Below are 25,425 nucleotides of genomic sequence, written 5' to 3' on the forward strand. Positions count from 1 at the left end.
AAATGTAGACAACTAAAACATTGCAATTGATAAAAATACATTGTTAAGTTTTAATTAAACTCTGAAGATTAAATCAGTCAGACAACAATAATTGTACAGAAAAACAGAGCATTATATCTGGGGACCATCACCACCAGCATGACTAGTATCTATGTGGACCCTACTACAGTTTAACCAGCTCAGCTATAGACTACACCAGCATGACTAGTATCTATGTGGACCCTACTACAGTTTAACCAGCTCAGCTATAGACTACACCAGCATGACTAGTATCTATGTGGACCCTACTACAGTTTAACCAGCTCAGCAGTACCAGAGAGCCAAAACCCAGGATAGAGGGGCTGAGTGAATGTGGTCTGGACTCTGTGGAGGAGGGTCATTGTGTCAGAGACACTGTAGAAGGACAGAGTACCTGCCTTGTGATCCAGGTACACCCCTACTCTGGAGGACTGAGGGCCAGATACTTTAGTCTCAACATTATTGTGTCTGAAACAATAACCACCTCTAGAGCACACTAAACTCCAGGACTTGTTATTGAGTCCAAATCTATTACCTCTCCCTGTTCTGCTGATGTCTTTATATGAGACTGCTGTATCAACACGCCCCCCACTCCGCTCCATCTCCAAGTAACAGCGTCCAGACAGACCCTCTCTACACAGAACCTGGTAGTGGTTTGTGAATCTGTCTGGATGAACAGGATATGGTTGTTCTTGGCATATATAGGTCACCTTTCTGTTCCCTTCAGACAGAGAGAGGAGTGTGCCTGCTGTGTTTGGGTCCAGTGTGAGCTGACAGGAATCTGGGAGAAGAGCAGAGCAGAGACCAATGAGGGGAGTTAGAACAATAAGTGAAGTCAGATACTGTATCTACCCTGTCTTTGATTAGATCTACTATTGCTATATATTTCTAGAGGGATTGTTAGGAGTGTCAGTAAAAAGAGACTGTTAGTTACTTCAGAATAAAGAGACTCACATTGTAAGAACTGTTCTCTGGTCTTGGGCTCTGGAGGCAGTACAACATCCACTATATTCACTACAGACACACAAACACATTCACAGAGAGAGGGAATGTTATCATCACACCATATTCCACATGTATATGACTAGTAGGGAACTTTCAATGATCTAAAGTTGATGTTCTTATTATTTTCAACACACCTGTAGTGGAGATCTTGGTCCATTCTCCTTTAAGGACGTCTTCTAGTTTCTCTCTCAGTTCAGACACAGTCTTACTCACATCTCCAAAGTACTGAAGAGGACGGACAACGATGCTGGGTAAGTCTGAAGATACACTGGTACTGGAGAGAGACTGATAACTCTGGAGAGAGAGCGAGAGCGAGAGCGAGAGCGAGAGCGAGAGCGAGAGCGAGAGCGAGAGCGAGAGAGCGAGAGAGCGAGAGAGAGAGAACAGAACCAAATGATTGAGAGTTTCACATTGAGTTTTAATTTCATATCACATGTATCAAGGCAGTTTAGTTACCTGGAGGAAATGGATGTGATCCTCTGTGTGTGAGAGCTGCTCCAGCTCAGTGCTTCTCTTCCTCAGCTCAGCTATCTCCTGCTCCAGTTGCTCCAGGAGTCCTTCAGCTTGACTCACTTGAGCCTTCTCTTGGGCTCTGATCAGCTCCTTCACCTCAGAGCGCCTTCACTCAATGGAGCGGATCAGCTCGGTAAAGATCTTATCACTGTCCACCACTGCTGCCTGTGCAGAGCGCTGTTAAGAGAGAGAGAGAGAGAGAGAGAGAGAGAGAGAGAGAGAGAGAGAGAGAGAGAGAGAGAGAGAGAGAGAGACTGACTTGTCTTACTTTAATGAGCCATCCTCATTACACTAACACCCCCCCTCCTAAAAACACATTGCGTGCCACCAAAACCTCCACACAATCACATTATACAGTACCCAACACCAGAGTACAATACACCATCCAGCACCACATTCCAACCGTCCATCCAACCCCTCCTCTCCAGCCGTACAGACAGCCCCCCTGAGCCCCCATACCTCCTGAAACATCTCCACACTGTTGATCATTTTGTACAACTCAAACTCCACCATAAGGCGTCAACAGTAATGGCATTACCCTGGCAACACAGAAAAAACATGATGAACAGTCTGTCATTGCAGAAAACAGACACCCCTCCCCAACTCCCAGGTCAACCCGAGCCAACCAGCTATTGGTGTCCAGGGCTCCATGTAATACCCTCCACTGGAGGACCCCTGACCTTTCCAGCACTGGGAGCTTATAGAGCACCCTCCACCTATACCCTGCCATGCTCTCAGCCCCCACAACCCCCTGCCACTGATGCCCCTTCACTCCCGCTAAGCTCCTGATGTGTCTAACCTTGACACTGAGGGTGTACAGCACCTTACCCCCCACCTCCTCAAACTCCCCCAAGCTCAGAGTGTTAAAAGTCAGTAAGTCCTCCGGACTCTCCTGCCAGTCCCCAGTCTCTGCTGTCACTTGCATTGGTGGAAACGGTGGTGGCCCCTCCTCAGGCTGCTCCAGCCCCCTCCTCACTGGGTCAGGCAGAGCCTCCTGGACCTCCCCCATGACTCTCTCCAGCAGCCTAAGAGATGTTTGTCCCGCCTGCTGTGCCGACTCTTGGGGGGTTTTCCACCCCCCGGCAGCCGCAGGTCTGCTAGTCTCTTGATGCCTGCTGCCATTAAAGGTCCCTGCAGGATGGCTGAATGAGTGGACCTCAACAGGATCAGTGGGTTGTGGAAGATGGGCTCCTCCCATACCCATGGCCCAGGCGCCACACCCCCCTCTGGTGTGGGCCTCAGCAGCTGCCAGGCCCTCAGTACTGCAGCATAGAAATCAGAGACTCCTGCTGTATTGAGTCTCTCCTGCCGCATGATGAGGAGCTGCTGATCCAGCCCCAAACCATCAGCCCTCCTCAACAGAGCACATGCTGGTTCCCTCCAGCCCACCTCCGTACGGTACAGTAGCCTCTGCGCCGCTTTGAGTCAGAACGATGGAACTGTCCCTGGTGAATGCCCCTCCCTACCCAGACTGGCCTACTGAGCCCTCCCCACACCTTGACCATACATGAAGCCCCAGCGTACAACATTTGAACACAGGCCACAAAATTCTCCCCACAACCAAAACAACACATTGAACAGATATTCATGGTCCACCCTATCAAAGGCTTTCTCCTGATTATGAACAGATAGTCTGTGATTAGGTGTCCTGATACACAGTTACCCGTCCATCTTATAGTCCACACAGAGCAATGCCACAGGCCTCCAGTTCTTTATGTTGCTCAAATCCCCTTTTTTGGGCAGGAGAGTCAAAGCCTCCCGTCTACAGCTTAGCGACAGCTCCCCCACCCCGACGCACTCACGCAACACACGTCCTGTCCAATAATTTCCCAGACCTTTTTTTTTTTTTTTATCAGAGGCAGACCGTCTGAAAGACGGCAGCTGAGAGTTTGTGAAAGGCGAGGGAAATGTCAATTCTCTGTGACAGAGAGAGTTTGGAAAGGTCTGTGAGCAGAACCTAAGAACAACCAGGATCACAGAGTTATGCCCTCTATAAATCAGAGTACAACTCCACAGCCGCGGCCTCATCTCCCCACAACAGAAGTTACCCACCCATCAGGCTCCCTCATCTCCCCCCACAACAGAAGTTACCCACCCATCAGGCTACCTCATCTCCCCCCACAACAGAAGTTACCCACCCATCAGGTTCCCTCATCTCCCCCACAACAGAAGTTACCCACCCATCAGGCTCCCTCATCTCCCCACAACAGAAGTTACTCCCCCTTCTGCTGTCCCCACCTCTCCCAAAAGCAATGGAAGCTTGAGCAAAAAGTGACATCTTGGAAGAGCTTTACATGGAATTTCCAATAGGACACCTGCCTGGGTCCTGGTGAAACCACCACCGCTTTCTCCACGGCCTGCGCACCACCACTTGACCCTGCTCTACTCTCCTCCTTCCTGGTACCACCACCACTTGACCCTGCTCTACTCTCCTCCCTCCTGGTACCCCCTCCATATATTCTGCAATTCTAAATAATTACTACTTTAGTAAGGATATACACTTAGTAAGGACATACACTTTATTCAGTACTACTGCAGTTGCTTAATAATTCCAATAGATGGCAGCATAAGACCATGAATGACATTTCAGAAGATTAGTTTAGTTCTCTCCCTGGATACACCACCACTCCCCCTCACAGGAAAACTCCTGCCTGAGCTTTTTACTGTCCCTTTCCACACTGCTAACGCAAGAGGAAGAACTGAAAAAGCATTTAACACATTACTTTGAAGTAATATAATGATGATTCATGTTTATTATTACCTGTTTTTATGCTCATGTTTTTAAATTATACTTCATTACTATAACGATTATCAATAAGCCTGCACATTAATTCAGTCACCTCTGCTTGACAAAAACATATTTTTCTAGTACATTCATTGTCAAATTCATCAACCAGCATCGAGCCACTCTGCCTTCTCGAACAAGTAGCCAAATCAACAAGTCCCGACAAAAGCTTGAGCCGTCAGCAACAGCGAGCACTCTGTAGTATAACGATTATCAATAAACCTTCTCGCACAAGCGAGGGGTATGTTGAGGTAGATTTGCTAACCACGAGGGTTGCATGACGTAATTGATTGGCGGGCTGGAAGATGCAGTGTTTTGTCTTTTCTATTCCGAGACTGTTTACTCCCAATATCAGATATTAAGAACGTTTTTATATAATGCATGTTTACTAGGGTTGAGGTTAGCGCATTTGACTAGTGATTATTTGGCCGGTGTTCAATACCTGCTAGAGTTTGTCGTATATGATGAATGGTGGTCATTATTGCTGTCAACAAAAGGAGTCTGCTCATACTGAACATTGATCATAAGGTTTATTCAAACCACAAGATTACAGCATATGTACAGACCCGCGGTGTCCGGAGAACGGCTCCCCAGATTGCTATGGCCGTTCTAACTCTCCGCCATTCTTCCCCCCTTTATATAGCCTTCCAAGAGTTGAATGGCTCCCTCTACTGTTCAATCCCCGTATATTACAACCCACTTCCTGTCTGTCATATGTGACGTCACGCTAAAACCTTCCTTCTTGATACCAAAAATCAACCTTCTTTCAGTTCCATTTAAACAACATTTAACACCATCATATTGTCAATACACTACATTCCCCCCTTTCGAGACAACCTAAACGTCTCGAAACCAAACAGAATAAGATTATAACAAGTAACAATTTATCTCATTGAGTATCTTTAACATTAAACCAAAACATTCTTCTCTAGAGCGTAAATTCCTTTCTATGCAATAACTGTTTATGAAGTGGGAATACATTACTATGGCATATGAAGAAATCTCTATGGAGTGTAAGAGCGAAAAACTGTCCGGCAGCCATCCTTTCAGATATCCCTCCATCAATCAAGACAGTAAAATTCTCTCACGGTCCCTCTGCCCCAGGCAACCACCGTCGGTACTCCAGATAACCTCATAACTCATGTAAATGCATTTGAAAGTATGATGCAACTAAACACACATGTAAGCCCCTGCAAACAAAATCCTATCCAATAACATCCATTGTACGGCTGGTCAACCCATTGGACCGGACAATGAAACTCTCCCTTCCTAGCCTCTCTGTCCCTAAACATTCACCGAAATAAACAAAAACATCTAAGATCCTTACATGTAGTCAATAACATCAAACATCATTCTACCAAAATTAATACCTAAAAATATGACACAATTATGTATTACACATGTCTATATTTCATTGCAAACACTGGAATGTAGTCCACTACACTTCATCTCCCTGTAGTGTCCTCTTCCAATGGACTTGTTGATGACGGAATCAGCCACACCCTCCTTGTTTCATCTCCTCCAGTCATATTGTCCCTTCATATTGTCTTTGTTTGAGTATTCCAATCTCCACATGTTCTCCCAAATGCTTCTGGAATGACAAGAAAATAAACGACCAAACAGTATCTTTTGCAAAACAAACACTTTCAAATTAAACCTCAATTTCACCTAAGAATTTAAAAAATGATATATAAATGATGTATGAATCACATAAACCTATTCCCCCCTTTGATTCATAAATCATACCAACATCACCCCAATATTGAATTTTTTTTTTTTTGTTGAAAAATAATCAACTCATTAAAAAAAAATGATATTTATCCATCAGTATTCCATCCATCTTCCTCCAGATCAGGAACAGTCAACACCGACATCTGAGTGTTGTCTCCAGGCATCATTCTCCAACCTATCTCAATATCATAGCTTTCTCAAAGATCAGTAACCAATTACAAACATCACACAGTGTTATCAAAGCTGAAACTAAAATCTGACCCATCACTGCCCCTACTGGCCTAATTGATCTTGCAACCAAATCTTCTCAGATCTCCCAAACACATCCCTTATAATGCATCTATAACCCCAGTGATCTTATCTGAACTATCTGGACTCAAAGTATAACTAATATTTATCAATATGATCTTCCCAAATGTTACACCATACCATGAATAAAGTCCCCCCTTCTCCCTGACCTTATCCTTCAATGATAGGCTTGAAGACTATGACATGTCGCCATGTCACCCTTTTAACCCTAGATTTAGCTGTGTCCAATGCTATCCCTCTTATAATGGTAAAACCTCATATGGAAGCTTCAACGTTGACATGTAACAAAATCCTTTCCATCCATAATGTAAGAATATATATTTTATCATCACAAACCCACCAAATATCTCTAAAATTCTCCATAGTTACATTGTCAGTCAAAAGCTAATCGTTCCACCATCAAAGTCCTGCTTTTCTTACTACCTGCTACCTAAAAAGTAACATATTTCTCATTACTACCCTTAAGGTCATGCTTATCCAAAGTTATCATATAACATCCCAATCTGATCTTCCCATAAACACACCCTTACCTCATATGTTTTATTAGAATAAAACAACTTTTAGCCCTCAATGTTTCACCTGAATACTTCAGGATTCTGTTGTTACCTGCTTTTCCTTTCCCATTTAACAATTCCCATATTAATTCACTTAACCCAATTCCACCTAACCCTAGGCTTAAACCACTGTTCTGACAACGACATTATTCTATCTGTCAATGACTGTTGCTGATACCACAGTCATGACAAATCATAAGACTGAACCACACCTGATAGAGGCCGCGCGACCGTCTAACATGTCTGGTGCTGGAATCCTCAACAGACATGGACCTTCAAGATTCCTCACTGATCTTACAGAATGAGTTAATCTATCTCTAACTTCCACAACAGAAGAACGAGCGGTACTGATCAGATACCTCTCCCTGTCTGTCATCAAAATCAAAGACCTCATCCTGTCCTCCATGATGAATCTATATTCTCTCTACTACTATCTGTTCTCCTATTTTAACCCCATTCGTACTATCATTGACAGCACTCTCCATCCGTAACATAACCCATGAGTCTACAATCCCCCATTTAATTTCAGAAAAGTTGTTGTCGATGTCATACTCCCTCTTTTGCTATTGCCATCGTATCACTACTCCCTTCCAAAGTTACCATTAAAGTAGTTGACTTAATTGCTGTATCAACCCTAATTACTTCTAGTGCAAAAGTTCCTATTATCCTCTGTATTATCTACTGTTGGAGTGACGGTAATCTACTCTTCCTGAACTCCTTTGGTGACTGTGGAGTCTACAAACCTTAACTCTTCCATTATAAGCATCACTTTACGAATTACATAGCCCTTTAACCCATAATTCTTAACCGGAACAACTTCTAATGCTTGCCCTAAATAAGTACACATATATTCTCCCTAACCTTTCTCTATAACATTACGCAACATAAGTGAACAGTCACTCCTAACCTCTTCCAAACTATACCGTTGTACAAACTATCCCTCCTTTGACTAAGTGCAACAGCTTCTACTCCTGGTCCTGATAACAATACTTATTCTCCATAATTATCTCTCCATATGGGAGGAACGTCCCCATCCTAAACCCTAATAAGTATTATTTCCCTAACATTGGTGCTGTATTGATTCCCTTATAATCAAATGCAATATATTTATGACTTTAATAACTATCAATGTTGAAAGAGTTAAATTGCTTCTCCCTGTTGTTCTAATAAACTGAAGTGTTAATGTCCTTAGTTACTCCTAGTTTTCCCCAGTTTTCCCTAAGACTTTGAACTCTTTACTTGTACTTCCATCTATCCCCACTAGTGTCACTTTTTCCCCAAATCTCAGTCCTTTCTCTAAATCCCTGACTTTCAAACCTTTGATTACACAAAATACACCCATAATTACCTTGATCTCCCTACTCTAAAGTGTCATTCATTACTGTTCTCTCTCTCTTACTACTAACCTTAAAACTTAGCTTACTGTCTCAGAGTTCTTCCAACCCTAATCTACTCCTAACTTATTTTAATCTAATCTTTTCTCTCATAACATTTAAAACCTTTTCCCCTGATTTTCACAAAATCCCTTACCACCAAATTTGTAGAATATGTGATTGGGAAAGTTCCCCACCTGCTTCTGACTCATTACACACAGACTTGGCAAAACGACTAACCACCTTTTAGCCTAGCCTGAAATCCCTTAGTGTAAGAATGTAACCCAGAATAATAATCACCCCTTTTAACTTTTCAGACAGATTGTCTTAATAGACAGTCTAGTGTACATCTTATTGTACAATTCAATTCTCTTCCAACACTGCAATAACAGTATCTTCTAATATTAGTATGTCTATTTTGATTAACTGTTTTACTACCTCAAATCCCTATCCTAATTCGTTATCAATTAGTGAGATGTTTAACCTCTTTAGGCCTAAACCCAAATAAGTTTTTCCCCTATTCACTATCACTTCTAATGGCCGGTTGTTTCAACTGTTAGCTATTTTCTCTTCTCCTCTAATCGATGCTCTCAGCAATGCACCCCCCTTCCGGATCTCCTAGACACTAACAGGTGCCATTATGTGTCTGTCCAGAAACTGGCTTTGGATATGAATCAACTGGTACCCCCTTGGCTGGTACAATTGCATTATCAATATTGTTCAGTTGAAGCTGTAACAGTGATTGTTGATTTGGTTCACTTTGATTCTTCATAACCAACACTTATTTTCTTCTTCTCCACCACCAGTTATAAGTTGTATTTGATTGAGTTTTCTTCGTCCTGTTCTTCTCGTCGTTGACATATCAGTATTCTTCAAAAGGTTCTCTTCTAAGTTCTGTCCTCGAAATATCATCTTCCATCATCTTCTTACTAGTGGGCTCTTCTTGACCTCAATGTGTTCTTCTCCTTCCATTCTTGAATTCTTCATCCAGTCGTGTTACTTCTTATTCGATTTATCCAGGCATGATAAGCAATCTGCCTATATCTCCATTTCTTCTTTGCTCTTGTACCCTTCTTTCTTCAACCTTCATCAGAGATCAAGTCTCCAGTATCCTTCTTTCCTCTCTTGCCACTTCCTTCTGATCACAGAGTCACCTCCACCCATGGCCTCTCATCAATCACTCTCATCTTCATCCTCCTCATCTTCTTTAAGTTCCCAGACATCCCGGTTTTCCTTCCTTCTGGAGTTTTGAATTCATCTTCATCGTCGTTTCTGCTTGTATTCATCTTCATCTCTGATGCCATAATCACCATGCTAGATGATCACTGAAAGCTTCCTTCTCGTAAGGTGGGTGTCTTTTTGCTGAATCCGTATGTGAGAAAGGTGTACTAACATCTGCCATTAGTCTTTCTAACACTACTCTCTAACCCTACTTCGATTAAAAAATGACTATTTTAATCAATTTTCCCCTATATTAAGCCTTTTATATTCCTTTATTGTGAACTATGTTATTTTAGACTGTATAGCCTATGGCTTCCCCCCTTAAATTATTAATATAACCCTAACAACCCCAAAAAAATAAAATTTTTTTTTTTTTTTTCCTCCTCCCCAAAAAATCTTATTAAATAAAATATAAATATTAAAAAATTGAATTAAATGCCTTATTCAAAAACCCTTTAATTAAAAAATAAAAAACCAATTAAAAACTCAATTAAAAATTATGAATAATTTAAAACCAATGTTTTATTCCTATATCACCAATTTATCAATTAGTGTTGACTATCTTACCACAACCCATCAACTGCCAGTAAATGCAAGTTAGTCATCTTCAGACTAAAATACCCATAAACAAAACCTTCTAACCTTACAACCCTTCAATACTCCAATTCCCATCAAACCCCAGTGATACACAGAGCCTCCAAAATGCAATTTTTAATGAAATAGTATTTGCCAAGCCTATGTGAAATTGTCATAACATCACATATTTTGTTAGGATGATTTTGTGTACTAGCCTGATCTGATCCTCTCGTCTGCCTCGTTACACCTTGTCACGTGACGCACACGTCAGCCCCTCCTCTCTCCTGTCGTATCGTATCGTATTGCTCCACTCATATGACAGGAAAAAAACAGAGACACAGAATAACATCTTAGTAGTTAATGCAATCCCTGAGTTATTTCAACCATTCAATATTCGTTCGTTCTACATTATTCACTCTAAGACTAAAATCAGAACTACATAGATCGCCTCAAAAACATTATTTTATTTTATTTTAACAAAACATTTTTATTTTAATCCGTCATTTAATTCAATGCATTATTCTTCGCCAACATATATTTAATTTATCAATTCAATAGGACACACCACAAGTTTCATCTTTAACCAATCTTTAAACTAGAATACTCGTGCTAAAATCTCTCTGTCTGTGTGTTTCTCCGTCTCCCTGCAGCCCCCAGATGGGACCTATGATCCTAACCAACCATTTTGTTTTGTAGGCTGAGCACAACCGCATGTCGTAGATTTAGTGCCGTAAACCAAAACGTGTCCTAATCTCGTGTCATAAACTCCCCCTTTCTGTAGTGTAGTGTCGCAAAATCATGCACATGCGCACATCCATTCAAAAACACGTTTTCACCGTGGAAGATTTTAGATCTCTCCCCAAACAGACAGAATAACCGTCCAACTGTAACTCTCGTTTTCCCCTCCTAGTCAAACAACATTTAACAGCGCTCACAAAACATACAACCTGACTTAAACACAGAGACAAATTTAAGAGACTTTAATCCATCGCAATGGAATCTCTAAGGATATCCGTTAGCATGTAGCACGCAACACAATTAGCCTTCAACATTAGCATTTAGCTTAGCCTAAGGTACACTGTGACACAAAACACAATTAGCATGTAGCATTAGCATCCACCTCAGCCACCATGTAGAATGTAGCATGATTCACACTTTAGCCTTACAAAAATTAGCCTTAGCAACGATGTACCACGTGGCCTGAAACAATCAAGCATTAGCTTCAGCCTCTAGCCAACTGCGGCCTACTAGCTATACAAATGAACACCCCGCACCGCGGCCAAATCATCATCATCGCAATTATCTCCGTCTAACTTTTTGTTGCCGTAAGTTCTGGATAATCATAGAGAGGTTACCCCATACATTATAGTTCTTCAACCATACGATGAGTATATAACATGCATATAATTCGTCCAGCTTAATAATTCCCAGAATCAACCTTACACCACCTAACGCGTTGCAAGGATTTTATGGCCCATTCCTAAAGAATCGCCTCGGTCCGAGGTCTTTTCCGTATTCACGGTGCCCTAACTATGCAGACGTCTTCCAACATTTATTCTCTACCAATCCATTGTCCTAAACATGCTATTATTCCCCGTTTACCCATCAACCAAATTTAGAAATTTTCAGACTCCTAGTCAACAGCCATAACGCCACCCGAAACACGGTCGTAATGGTACACTCCTCCAGTGTACACAAGCAGTAACAAAACCAACAACTTAGCTGTATGTAGTCGGGTCATGACTCCAAACCGAAGTCAGCTTGAGTTAGTTTGGCGACTCCAAATGCAGCAAATAATTACTGCATAACCATCTCCTGGCAAGCTCGCCATTATGTCGTATATGATGAATGGTGGTCATTATTGCTGTCAACAAAAGGAGTCTGCTCATACTGAACATTGATCATAAGGTTTATTCAAACCACAAGATTACAGCATATGTACAGACCCGCGGTGTCCGGAGAACGGCTCCCCAGATTGCTATGGCCGTTCTAACTCTCCGCCATTATTCCCCCCTTTATATAGCCTTCCAAGAGTTGAATGGCTCCCTCTACTGTTCAATCCCCGTATCTTACAACCCACTTCCTGTCTGTCATATGTGACGTCACGCTAAAACCTTCCTTCTTGATACCAAAAATCAACCTTCTTTCAGTTCCATTTAAACAACATTTAACACCATCATATTGTCAATACACTACAAGTTAATATTTTGTTGCTCTCCCAAAAGCAACACAGGCCTAATACGAGATATATAGCTAACTGTAAAGTAATGAGTGACCTTTTTAGAAAATCATAGGACATAGTCTTTGGTTGCATGCTATTTTATGCTTGTAGCCTATAACTGATGCTTTGTGGTTTTATGCAGCCATCTATTGGAAACATTTAGCAATTAAAAGTTATTAATTCTCGTAAAGACATTGGTGAGGCAGCTGAGAAATGAAGTGTATTTTTCTTATTAATTCTGGAGATCAGTCTCAAACCTGCCCCACCTATGACATGCCAATTGCTGGACTTTCACATAGAGGTTACTAGGTCACACCCAGTTCAAAACACATTTAAAAAATAAAACAAATGTGTTGTTTATCAAGTGTTCTGCCTTGCAATAATACCTATAATAAAATGACTAATAAAGGTTACATAGGTTTTATTTAAAAAATAACAATAAATGCTATTTAGTACTATAATGGTATTTACTAAAATAAAATTATTACTAAAATAGTTTCTAAAACGTGTTCTAGGCTACCCTACCCTAGAATTAGGGTTAGGGGTTAGAGTTAAGGCTAAAATAGGTTATAAGTAGGGTTAGAGTTTCTGTATAGGACTTTGTGACATCTGCTGATGTAAAAAGGACTTTATAAACACATTTGATTGATTGATTGTTAGGTTTAGGGTATTTAAAGCAAAAAAAAAATGAATAGGTTTATAGCTCTCTTGCTCCTCCCTGTGGCCTTCTGTGGGTACTACATACCTCATTCACGACACTTACTAGGCTCATTATCTGAGGTAGCAACTGTGTCAGATCTATAAATCAATGAGCTACACCTATCCATTTAGTTTACAACTCAGTGAACCTGCGCAGCATTCGCTCAATTCAATGCCTACGAACTTACAGATTTCGACGCATATCAAATTACACAGCAGTAATATAGAAACAATAGATGTAAAAACAATTTTTAAAAGGTTATTTCTTAATTGAAAAAAATTATTCTGGCTGTTTAAATCGACCACATCTTGAAAAAGAGGACAGACATGCATTTTTTTTTTAGGTTATACACCTTTTTCTGAAAGAAAATATGATTAACCGTGACCAGAAAATGTTTAATGTTTGATTGCTATGCGCCAACCATACGTAGCACTGTGGGTCACCACAAGGTGTACCCAGGTGAACAGTGAGTTTGCTCACCAAGTAGTCATAACCTTGTTAATAATAAGTTACCTGAAGTAAAGCTACAATGTTAATACGGGCTGGTCTCATTACCAACAATAGTGAAGCTGGCATTGTGATGCAGAACAATGGGCTGGGAATAGAACTTTCATTAGGCGAGTTGGTGCCACAGAGCTCAAAACAACTAATAGGAGCTGGCAGGGTGAAACATGCCCTATTATTTCTAAACTACGGCAAGCATCTGGGACATATGGTAATATTATGAAACTGGGCTCCATGGCGGATGTAATTAAGTAGTTTTATCAGAAAAAGGCGTTAAAAATGTATTGTGTCCAGCCTAGTCCTAGCTCCCGCTGCCGGCTGGTCGCGCTTGTCTGCACTAACATTATGCCCTACATCCCCACACTAGAAACACCCAAAACTATCTGTGCTAGCAAACCCTGTGTTCCACCCCTCCCCTGTGTAACCTTGACGTTTGTTAAGAAACAAACACTTGTCTACGAAAAGAGACATGTTTAACGGTTTCCGCTTGGCACCCAGCCGAGAGCACACGAAAACCACTTGCAAAATTACCAAAACTAACCTACAACGTCTCCTGAGTGGCGCAGTGGTCTAGGGCACTGCATCGCAGTGCTAACTGTGCCACTAGAGATCCTGGTTCGAATCCAGGCTCTGTCGCAGCCGGCCGCGACCGGGAGACTCATGGGCGGCGCACAATTGGCCCAGCGTCATCCAGGGTAGGGGAGGGAATGGCCGGCAGGGATGTAGCTCAGTTGATAGAGCATGGCGTTTGCAACGGCAGGGTTTTGGGTTCGATTCCCACGGGGGGCCAGTATAAAAAAATATAAAAAATGTATTCACTAACTGTAAGTCGCTCTGGATAAGAGCGTCTGCTAAATGACTTAAATGTACTTGCCGTCTGTTCGTAAGTAATAAATGGAGGCAGATTAGCCACCACAACTCTTGGCGAAATCAGCACCAACACACCCCTCACAAAAATCCCACTCGCAACAAGACAAACCTTTTTCATTAACCCAACCACTGCCTTGTTCATTCTGGATGCAGAGTGCAGATGTTCCGCTCCAACCTGTTCGCCGACCATGAGCAAAACTTCCTCCACACCTTTCTCCGGAACGCACCCGAAGCGACAGCGTTTCTTCTCCACTCGGTTGAGGCCATCACGCCGCCCTAACAAACTACCCCTAATCCCCCCTCAACCCTAAACGATAAACAGTGGAAATCAATAAACAAACCCTCCACCATGAGAAAATACATTCATAAAATACGCAAGAACCAAAAGAAAAAGAATAGTAGCCCTCCTCACGAACGATTAGTTACCGGAGTATAACTCCAGTTCTATGAGTGGAGCGGAGCCCCATAGGGGAGCTCTGCTCCTAGTGGTTTACCCTCTGCCCTAAGGCAGCAACAGCCTGAGACAAAATTATGCACACACCTGCAGCCAATAGGAGTACAGGTGTCCCTATAAGAGGGGATGCCTCCCCTCAATCAGCCTCCCGAGATATTTATCTTCAGCGAGACTAGAGAGGGTCGGCAGGGCCTTGTCCTATGGGGCTCCGCTCCACTCATAGAACTTGGAGTTACACTCCGGTAACTAATCGTTCTATATCGTGGAGCTCCGCCCCCATAGGGGAGCTCTGCTCCTAGTGAGTTTAAGGCGGAGCGTAGCGCTCCAAAATGTACTCCCTGCCGAGCCTAACACTTCCCATTAAAAATGAAAAGGTCAGGCCTAGCAATGGCTGCAACCAATTCCCGCAGTACAGCAACTAAAAACCCATACGGGCGTCACAATATACCGCGTCATCGGTTAAAGACCCGCCCCACCTAGTCCAATGGCAATGCCAATGACTAGTGGGCAGATCACCAGAATAGAAGCCATACTAATCTGTACTAGCAGATAGATGTGCCTCAATATCCTGTGAAAACACTACCGACCACTAATGGAATGACACCAAGTGTCACTCTACATTGTGTACACGGTAGACCGCCTCACTCACTCAATGGATCCCAAAGATTAGTGGGCAGGAACAAAACATGGGTCATACTAAACTGAACAAGCAGATAGATGACCTCACATTCTGTCAAATCAATACATGCCTCTACTGTGCTGAACCTGTCAGTCAGGAGTCATGCCACAAAATATGCTTTCCTATTCAAAGCGGACCTGATGGAAACCTGTGTCCATAGTCCTGCTTTTTCCTCTCCTCCTAGCTCAAGATCTTCCTTCAGCTATGCTGAGTACAGACCGAGCCAAAGAGTTAGAAAGCATATCTATCAAAAACACGTCTTCCTAACCAAAGCGGACCTGATGGAAACCTGTGTCCACAGTCCTGCTTTTCCTCTCTTTCTTGCTCAAGATCTCCCTTCAGCCACGCTGAGTACAGATTGAGCCAAAGAGTTAGAAGACATATCTAAGAGATAGAAACGGATAAATGGAGACGGCGTCGACCATGACGCTGCTCTACAAATATCCTCTACCCCTGTTCCTCTGAAAAGGGCAGTAGAAGCTGCTACTCCACGAGTGGAGTGAGCTCTGATACCCCGAGGCAATTGTCGCCCCGCTGCCTCGTAAGCTGTCTCAATGCCTTCACAAAGCCAATGAGACAATCGCTGTTTTGAAAGTGGTCTATCTAGTGCAGCCGCACCGTGACACACAAACAGCTGAGGCGATGACCTAATCGCTGCTGTGCGCTCAACGTAGCACGCCAAAGCGCGCACTGGGCACAAGCAATGAAGCTTTTCCTCACTCCTCTCCCTATGAGGAGGGGGAGAAAAAGCCCACAACTCCACGGTCTGTGATCTATATGAACTGCTAATAACCTTCGGCACAAAAGCCGGGTTAGGACGTAACACCGCTCTGCTCAGATCGCCATTAATGGCAAGGCAGTCGGGTCTCATCGACAGAGCACACAAATCACTGACACGCTTAGCGGTAGTCAAAGCGAGCAACAGTGCCATCTTGATAGACAGCATCTTAAGGGGTATTTGATTCAATGGCTCGAACGGCGACTTACATAGCGCCTCGAGTACCAAAGCCAAATCCCACTGGGGCAGCGTAGCTCTAGGCATTGGCCTAAGCCGCCGCGTTCCCAATAAGAAACGTTTCACTAGAGGGTGGCTAAACACGTTCGTTCCGCCAAAACCCTCATGACCAGCTGATATCGCCGCTGCAAACACTCTATTGGTGGAGGGCGATTTCTGCCTATCAAACATAAACTGCAGAAAAGAGAGCACACTCTCAACCTGACAGCTCATGGGGTCCACACCCTGTGTGTCACACCATCGTGAAAAAACTTTCCATCTGCTGGTATACATCCTAGAAGTGGAACCGGCTCGTGCACCCTGTATGGTTCTGATCACTGCATCAGATAACCCACGGCGCCTCAACCTGTCCCATTCAGGAACCAAGCCTTCAGTGGTTGGCCGATTATGGGCAACCGCCCTATCGAGCCCCCCGCCTGGGTCAACGCGTCCCGTCGATGTGGAATTGGCCAAGGTGGCGCAATCAACATCTGACTCATCTCCTTAAACCACGGAGCCCCTGGTCGATCGGGGGCTATCAATATTATTGACAGCCCTCCTGATCTCACCCTGGCTAGCAGTGGGAGAATGCAAGACAGCGGAGGGAATGCATACAGAAGAACTCTCGGCCACGGGTAGTGCGCGAATGCGTCTCTTCCCAGTGGTGGTTCGTCCTGTTCCCTCAGAGAGAACCATAGGGGACATTGCGCGTTCACGCGTGACGCGAATAGATCCACCTCGGCTCTCCCAAACTGTTCCCAAATTTGGAGAACAATGTCCGGATGCAGACACCACTCGTCATCTCGAGGACCCCCTCTTGACATGAGGTCTTCTCCTACGTTCAAGTAGCCCGGAATATGTGCTGCTCTCAACGAGCGAAGGATCTTGTGAGCCCACAGCCACAATTCCTCTGCCGCCCGGTGGAGAACAGGAGACCTGACTCCTCCCTGCCGATTTATGTGAGCTACTGTGGTCCGGTTGTCTGACCAGACCAGCACATCGCGACCCCGAAGGGTAGACGTGAAGTGGGTCAGAACCAGTCGAACCGTTTCCAACTCCAAGAGGTTTATGTGACGGCTCGATTGAGGCCACACACCTCCTATCGCTTGAGTCTGACATGTCCCTCCCCATCCAGTCAGAGAAGCATCTGTGAACACTGGAATGTAGGATGACACCTTGCCCATCGGGACTCCGTGCGTGAGAACGCTCGGATTCCTCCAATAGTCCAGGTCTGCTCTTAGCGAGAGAGGAACCACCACCAACCGATGACGTTGACGCACTGGGTCTAGTCTTAGTTGGGCGAACCATCGCTGTATTCTGCGCATGTGCAGAAGTCCCAGCGGAACCACAGTGTGGGCTGACGACATGAGACCCAAAAAGTGACATGATCGACAGCGCCGTCACCGCGTGATTCGGGACGACACTTCCTCAGGGCTAGCAACAATGCTACCCTTCGAGGGTCCGAAATTCGAGCCCTCATCATTACAGTGTCTAGCTGTAACCCCAGGTAGACAATCTGATGACTGGGCCAGGGCGCGCTCTTTTTCCAATTCACAGCGAACCCCAGACGTGTGAGATGCATCACTGTCTGTGTCGTGTGAGTGAACGCCAGCTCTGCTGACGGGGCGAGAACCAGCAGGTCGTCTAGGTAGGCTAATAGCCGTATCCCCTGACGACGCAATGGTTCCAATGCCGCCTCCACACATTTGGAAAACGTTCGAGGTGCCAGGGCGTACCCGAATGGCATCCTCGTGAACTCGTACGCCACCCCTTGAAAGGCGAACCGCAGAAACTTCCTGTGACGCGATTGTATCGGCACATGAAAGTACGCGTCCTTTAGGTCTATGCTTGTACAAACGTCTCCTTTCTGGACACATTCCAGTAGACGTTTTGTCGTCAGCATTCGGAAGGGCCGTTTGGTTATGCTCTCGTTGAGAATGCGTAAATCCAAAATCGGCCTCACTCCCCCCGTCTTTTTGGGCACTAGGAAGTAGGGCGAATATAGCCCCTTGTTCCTTTGCTCCCGGGGGAACTACTGTGACCGCCTCCTTCGCCAAATGTTCCGTAATCTCTGACATCAGAGCAGCCACTTTTTCCGGCGTTTTCATCACCGTCTCTACCACTCCCCTGAACGGGGGTGGGGTTCGATGGAATTGGAGGGCATAACCCTTCTGCAACGTCTGTTCTATCCAGCGTGAGAGGGTACAGCTTCGCTGCCACTGCCAGCAATGCAGAGAAAGCGGGCGCGCACGAAGCTGTGGTGCATTCAGTAGGAAGGACATGTATTCCTCTATGGCCCTCGCCGCCGCTATTCCCCAGCACTGGGTTGGTGGAATAGCCCAAGGCGGGCCCCCCTCGAAAGGGAGAGGAAAAATCAGCACGTTCTGAGAGAATCGGAGGCCTTGATACGTCAGTTACATCTGTAACTCTAGTAATCCGGCCCTCCGTGAACGTAGCACGGGTTTGAGCTGCACTGACTGAGGTATTAACCTGAGACAGAGCGCCTTCCCCGGATAGCAATTGCGTCGTCATGCCATTGTCTGACCGAGACTGCTGCTTGCCATGAGAGCCGTCCACTACAGTATTAATAAGAGTCTGGAAAGTGTGGTCTCTAACTGATACCACAAGGTGGCGCCACAATACCTATTTTTCACTAGTCTCATGAGATTGCTCAACTGCACACTCTAGGTGTGGTGAGCTGTACTCAGAGTAGTGGGTATTGTTACGTTCTGAATTAACCGGGGGCGCCAATACATTGGTTACACCTGTAACTCTAGTATTTCGGCCCTCCGTGAACGTCGCACGGGTCTGAACTGCGCTGACTGAGGCATTAGCCTGAGGCAAAGCGTCATTCCCAGCTAGCGGCTGCGTCTTCATGCCATACTTAGACTGAGACAGCTGCCTGCTATGTGAGACCTTTACTACAGTGCTCCTAGGAGTCTGTAGTGTAAGGTCTTTATTTAGTGAGCTAAGGCTACGCCTAGATGCCCTTTTCTCCTTCCTCTCCTGTGTGTGTTCAACTACGCACCTTCGGTGGGTTGAGCTACACTCAGGATGGTGGGAGAAAATCATGAGGCGTGAAGTACTCTGAACGTTTTGCAACGTGTCATGGAATAGGGGCTCTTTTGTGACAATGTCAGTAGGAGCCAACTCTTTATTCAAACATGAACAATCATTTCCCTCCACGCCCTGAACAATGGGGTGGGGGGGAACAGTGGGCTCTATTGCGTCCAGCGCCGAGCCGTCATCCGTCCTCTCCCCCTCGTCCTGTCATGGGCGTCGTCTTTTCTGGCTGCCCTTCTGGTGCTGCCAGGACGGTTTCATGACGAACTCTCTCGCCGGCGGAATCGTCACAACCACTGTCGCCGCTGGGGGGGCCGAGCCCGCTCGCCTGCTGTCAGTGGTCGGCGTCTGTCGCCTGGCCCGTCGCCCCCCTGTAGTTCTACTGGGGGCGTTAGAGGGTGGTGGGTTAGCAGACGCCTGGCTAGGCTTCCTTGCCAATGGCAGGTGTGTAGCCAGGTGCTTCCTATCCTCGTCAAGCTTAGCGAATCGCTCCGTCGCCTCTTTAACGGCGACCCCAAAGAGGCCTTCGCTAGAGTGGGGAGCGTTCAGCAGCGAGGCTCTGTCCGTCTCATTCATGGCCGTCATAGACAGCCAGAGGTGACGTTCCATGACCACCGAAGTGGCCATGGACCGGCCTGCGCATATCGCTGACGCTTGTGTCAGATGAAGAATAGCGCCAGAAATCCTGGACGCCTCTTCAACCTCCTCGCTGGTCAACTCAGACCTTCCCGTTGTTAGACAGGATAGGGAGGCCGCGAGGAGAGCAATGTTATTTGCTGCTGACACAGCTTGGGCTCCCAGCGTGAAAGACTTCTCAGCCAGCTGTGCTGTGAGTCTGTCCTTCTGCACTGGCAAGGTGGCTTTCTTGGAGGCCGCCCAGAGACTCGAACCCGACACTAGATACGCCGCCATGGCGCTCTCGAGCCTAGGGATTCCCTTGGAAGCCCACTCATGTCCAGCCACTCTCGTGAACTAGGAGCAGAGCTCCCCTATGGGGCGGAGCTCCACGATATAGAACCACAAATCTCTCACACAACTAACTTCTTCTTCTATGATATAATGGCGGTCCACAAACCAACGTTATAGGTGCATGCCGCCACCTACTGTGCTGGAGTGTGTGGTCAATCACGGTTTCCAACATTTCTAAATCCTACCTAACTCAGTACTTCTGAGAAAAGAAAGAAGAGCCCTACTAACTTCTAATAGACCCTCCCCCATCCCCAAAATCCCTTCCAAACCCCCCCAACACCGTCCAACCTCAATGACCCTACACTTCAATCTTTCCCTCTCTTCAACATACTTACAACAATATATCAACACATGTTCCACCGTTTCATCGACCATACCTTCCAGACACAAACCATTCACATGCTTGCCAACCAGATGTAATGACGAGATCAATGTACAATGTTCTAAGCACAATCAAGAAAACACCATCTCTTCCTTTCTAATCTGACCTTTGAATCTTGGTCCATCGACCTTTCTTTGGAGGGCATATAAATGCTGGATCTCACTACTAAACCCATTCTCTCAATTCTCCATAATAACATGAATAGCTCCAATAGCAGGTCACTCCTATTAGATTTACCAGATGATAAACTATTCAATACAGATAGAGAATCTGACCATACTATAATTCTAACAGGTTGTACGTCCTCCACCCACTGGAGGGCAACTATTATCGGCAACAGTTCAACTGAGTATACTGACAGTTCATCTGTTAGTCTTCTACATATCTGCACATCAAATTCAGGAACGTAAACGCCTGCTCCTGTGAGCCCACTATCTGGGTCCTTGGATCCATCTGTGAAAAGCATTAAAAACGCATAAAAACTTTTACCAATGTAATTGTCAACCAGTTTCACTATATCACTGACTTCTGACCAATCTTTCCTTTTCTCTACCAAGGTTAGATCAACAACAGGGTCTGGGAGTAACCATGGAGGAACATCCCCTATTACCACAGAAGGGCCAACCTCCAACTCCCTCAAACCACTCTCATCAGCAAGCTTTCCAACTGTCCAACCAAAACCACTGCCTTGTCTACTAGTATATTCCCAACAGTCATCTAGAACAGTAGCAGTGGGATGCTCAACCTCACAGCCTTTCAACCCAATAAGATGATGACCATTTTTTACGCTGTATATCCAAAGGCATCTCACCTGCCTCCACCTTTAAGGTACATACAGATGTTGACTTAAATGCACCAATACATATCCTTAAAGCTATATACTGGATTATGTCTTTGCTGCTGTTACATAAAATATACACTCATAATCAATTGTCGTCCTGATCTGAGCTCTATAAATATCCATCTATGATTGTCTGTCAGCACCCCACACAACCAACTACTGCAAAAGTGATGGAATGAGAGAGACAGAGTCATCGTTACAACACTGTACATAGCGTAATTTAAAATGTCTTCTTCTTTGGAGTTCAACGGCGGTTGGTATACAATATGTTGCATTACCGCCCCTACTGGACTATAATATAAATCAATTTTACTTGATGATACAACATGGGAAAAGGGGAAACTATAATAATTTAAAAAAACACCCTTCCAACTAACCCTACACATTAAATACCCAGTACCCCATTCCACTAATTTGACCCTATCTGCTCCTGCACCATGCCAACGGCCTGGGAAGACGGGACACCACCACTCAACACACCCTGTAACTCTTCTGAAGTCAAATCTTGTATGGCCAAATACTTCTCTGCAGCTGCCACCACAACATCAATTTTCTGTGATTTACGTTCCATTTCTGCAGTACAGTTGATAACCATTGCTATGAACGCTAAGAAGCTAACTTTACTGAAGCATATATCACTTGTTGGCCTATCCCTCTGTGCTGGCAAAGATCTACTACTCACAGGGATCCTCTCAGGATCTCTCACCCTTGTCCCATCCTCCTCTACTTCCTTCACTGTCTCAGCGTACGACACCTTCTGCACTACTCTGACTCTAGCCACCTCAACCTGCCTCTCTCGCACCGGACACTTTCGATCCCCAGCAACATGGGCATCCCATCAGTTGACACACAACTTTATCCACCGAAACTACACAATCCTCTATCCCATGCCCTCCTGCACACTTCCCACATCTTGGAATCTCCCTCCTACAAACTGCTGCAACATGATCATAAACGCTGCACCTGAATCAGTGCAGTGGATTCGGCACAAAAGCTCTAACAGGATAACTGATATATCCTACCATGACTTTATCGGGTAAAGACTCAAAACTCAAAAGGACTGACAGTGACTCCTATGTTTCACCACGCTCACCACCGGGTCTGCGTTGCACCAAACGACGGGAATCACAAACACCAGCAGTCTTCAACCTTAATTGCTCCACTTCTACACTTAACGCTACCCCAGAAATCACTCCTTTCAATGGTGCCCTGTTCCTAAGAGCAAAGCAAGAACCAGATCTTGACCCAAGTTGCGTGACACGGAGCGCCCACTCCCTCTGGTCAGAAGAAACACAAACAAATATCACAAGTCCACTACAGGTTACCTTCACTGATTCAACTGCACCCAACTCCTTTCCCACCCACCCTGAAACCACAAATGAATCTGCCAAAAGGTATGGATCCACTTTCTCCAACAATGTAACTCCTACTGCACCAGATTCTTCTTTATCATGTCCATTGATGCCAGGCTCTGGTTCTGAGCTCTTCACCACACCTTCTACCTCACTTAACTCTCCCTCATTCATTTACATTTCACCTCCAGAACTCGGTCTGACTCACTCTGTTTTCACTTGAATTATAACATTTGAAATGTCTCTATTACTTCGAAACGTTTGTGAGTGTAACATTTACTGTTAATTTCTGATAATTGATTTCACTTTCGTTTATTATTTATTTAACCTGCTTTGGTAATGTAACATGTTTCCCATGTCAATAAAGCCCAATTAATTGAATTGAGAGAGAGAGAGAGCTCTGTTAATGTATAGTGGACATGAGTCACTCATGGTTACTCATGGTTATGTGATGAGGTAGCCCCACTTGTGACTTTAAAATCAGTGTCGGCCCAGTAGGGAATCTCCTCTTGTGTAACATAATAATATATAATATGCCACTTGGCAGACGCTTTTATCCAAAGCGACTTACAGTCATGTGTGCACACATTTTTACGTATGGGTGGTCCCGGGGATCGAACCCCCAAGATGTTGGTTTCTCCCGCAGTAGACCCGGGTTCATATCCCGTCAGTTAAATTAAGCCGTGTGTTCTCTGAAAGGGGTCCTGTTTCCAACAGTGGGGTCAGTGGGATTAGATAGAGGCCTCTCCCTCTCTCTGACTGGAGGAGAGAAGTGAAATGGTGTGTCTCCTCTGGTCAACAATACTCACCTTGAGAGACTCCACAGCCTGTTGGAGCTCCTTCAGCTCCTTCTCTCTCTCCTGGAATCTCTGCTGGACCTTCTGCTGACTCATCCCCAGCTGCCTCTGTGGAGAATCATTCTTCAATGAGCTATCAAGCTTTATTTGTCCAGTAGATCAATAGTATAGTAATGGGACATAGGGCCCATAGAAGATAGGGATTAATATGTTGAGGAAGAGTCTGTGTGAAATTATATTATTATGTTGTTATGTGAATGATTATAGTTTTATGGTAGGCGTACATGTATCAAGGGGTTGAGGCTGAACTTTGGACTCATAAAAGGGCATTCGGAATGATAATGTTGTATGACTTTAGAAAATTGTGAAACATTTGGAGCAAACCCAATATACTCAAGGTTTGTGTTCATATTTGTTCTGCCGTGGATTGATTTCATTTGTATGATCTCATATTCAAACAGCCTTAGTTCCTACTGTAATTATTATTTGTTTATTAGACAGTCACCAACAAGTAGTTCTGGTCTTACCTGTTGCTCAGTCCTCTCTGCTGCAGCTGACACTGTATCATGGCCTTTATGTTCATCCACTGTACACAGATAACAGATACACTGCTGATCGGTACGACAGTAAACCTCCAGCCGTTTGTCATGATGAGAGCAGATCTTCTCCTGTAGTTGTGCGGTGGCTTTGACCAGCTTGTGCTTCTTGAAAGCAGGAGATTCATAGTGAGATTGGAGGTGAGTCTCACAGTAAGAGGCCAGACACACCAGACAGGACATGAGGGCTTTCTGCTTTCTGGTCCCAGTGCAGACATCACACGCCACATCTCCAGGTCCAGCATAGCACAGAGCAGGAGGGGGAGCAGCCTGGAGTCCTGTCTTCTTCAGTTTCTCCACCACTTCAGCCAACATGTTATTTTTCCTCAGAGTAGGCCTTGGAGTGAAGGTCTGTCTGCACTGAGGACAGCTATAGACACCTTTCAGAACATCCTGATCCCAGCAGTCCTCAATACAGCTTCTACAGTAACTGTGTCCACAGTGGATGGTTTCCGGTTCCTTCAGTAGATCCAGACAGACAGAACAACAGAACTGGTCCTGGTCCAGCAGAACTCCCTGCTGAGCCATTTGGACGGTTGTTCACTCTCACATAGACAGACGAAACAGAGAATCAGATAAGTTTAGTCTCCACAGAATAGAGTTTGTGGAGGGGAGGGACTTCCTGGTTCTGCCAGAGGGGTGGGGTTAGAGGGAGAGAGAGGGAGAGAGAGAGAGAGAGAGAGAGAGAGAGAGAGAGAGAGACAGAGACAGAGACAGAGACAGAGACAGAGACAGAGAGAGACAGAGAGAGAGAGAGAGAGAGAGAGACAGAGAGAGAGAGAGAGAGAGACAGAGAGAGAGAGAGAGAGAGAGAGAGAGAGAGAGAGAGAGAGAGAGAGAGAGAGAGAGAGAGAGAGAACTGTCCACAATGTTAATAGAGACAAAGATTTGTGTTCCTAGATTAGGGCCCTTAATATG

The 25,425-nt window shown here is 44.8% G+C and overlaps 1 pseudogene; it reads right to left on the reverse strand.

Moving 5' to 3' along the window:
* Nucleotides 1–287: 287 nt before the first annotated feature.
* LOC123485393 lies at nucleotides 288–25,084 on the reverse strand (annotated as a pseudogene).
* Nucleotides 25,085–25,425: the final 341 nt, after the last annotated feature.

Source organism: Coregonus clupeaformis, unplaced genomic scaffold, assembly GCF_020615455.1.
Source record: "Coregonus clupeaformis isolate EN_2021a unplaced genomic scaffold, ASM2061545v1 scaf0673, whole genome shotgun sequence".
Classification (NCBI taxonomy): domain Eukaryota; kingdom Metazoa; phylum Chordata; class Actinopteri; order Salmoniformes; family Salmonidae; genus Coregonus; species Coregonus clupeaformis.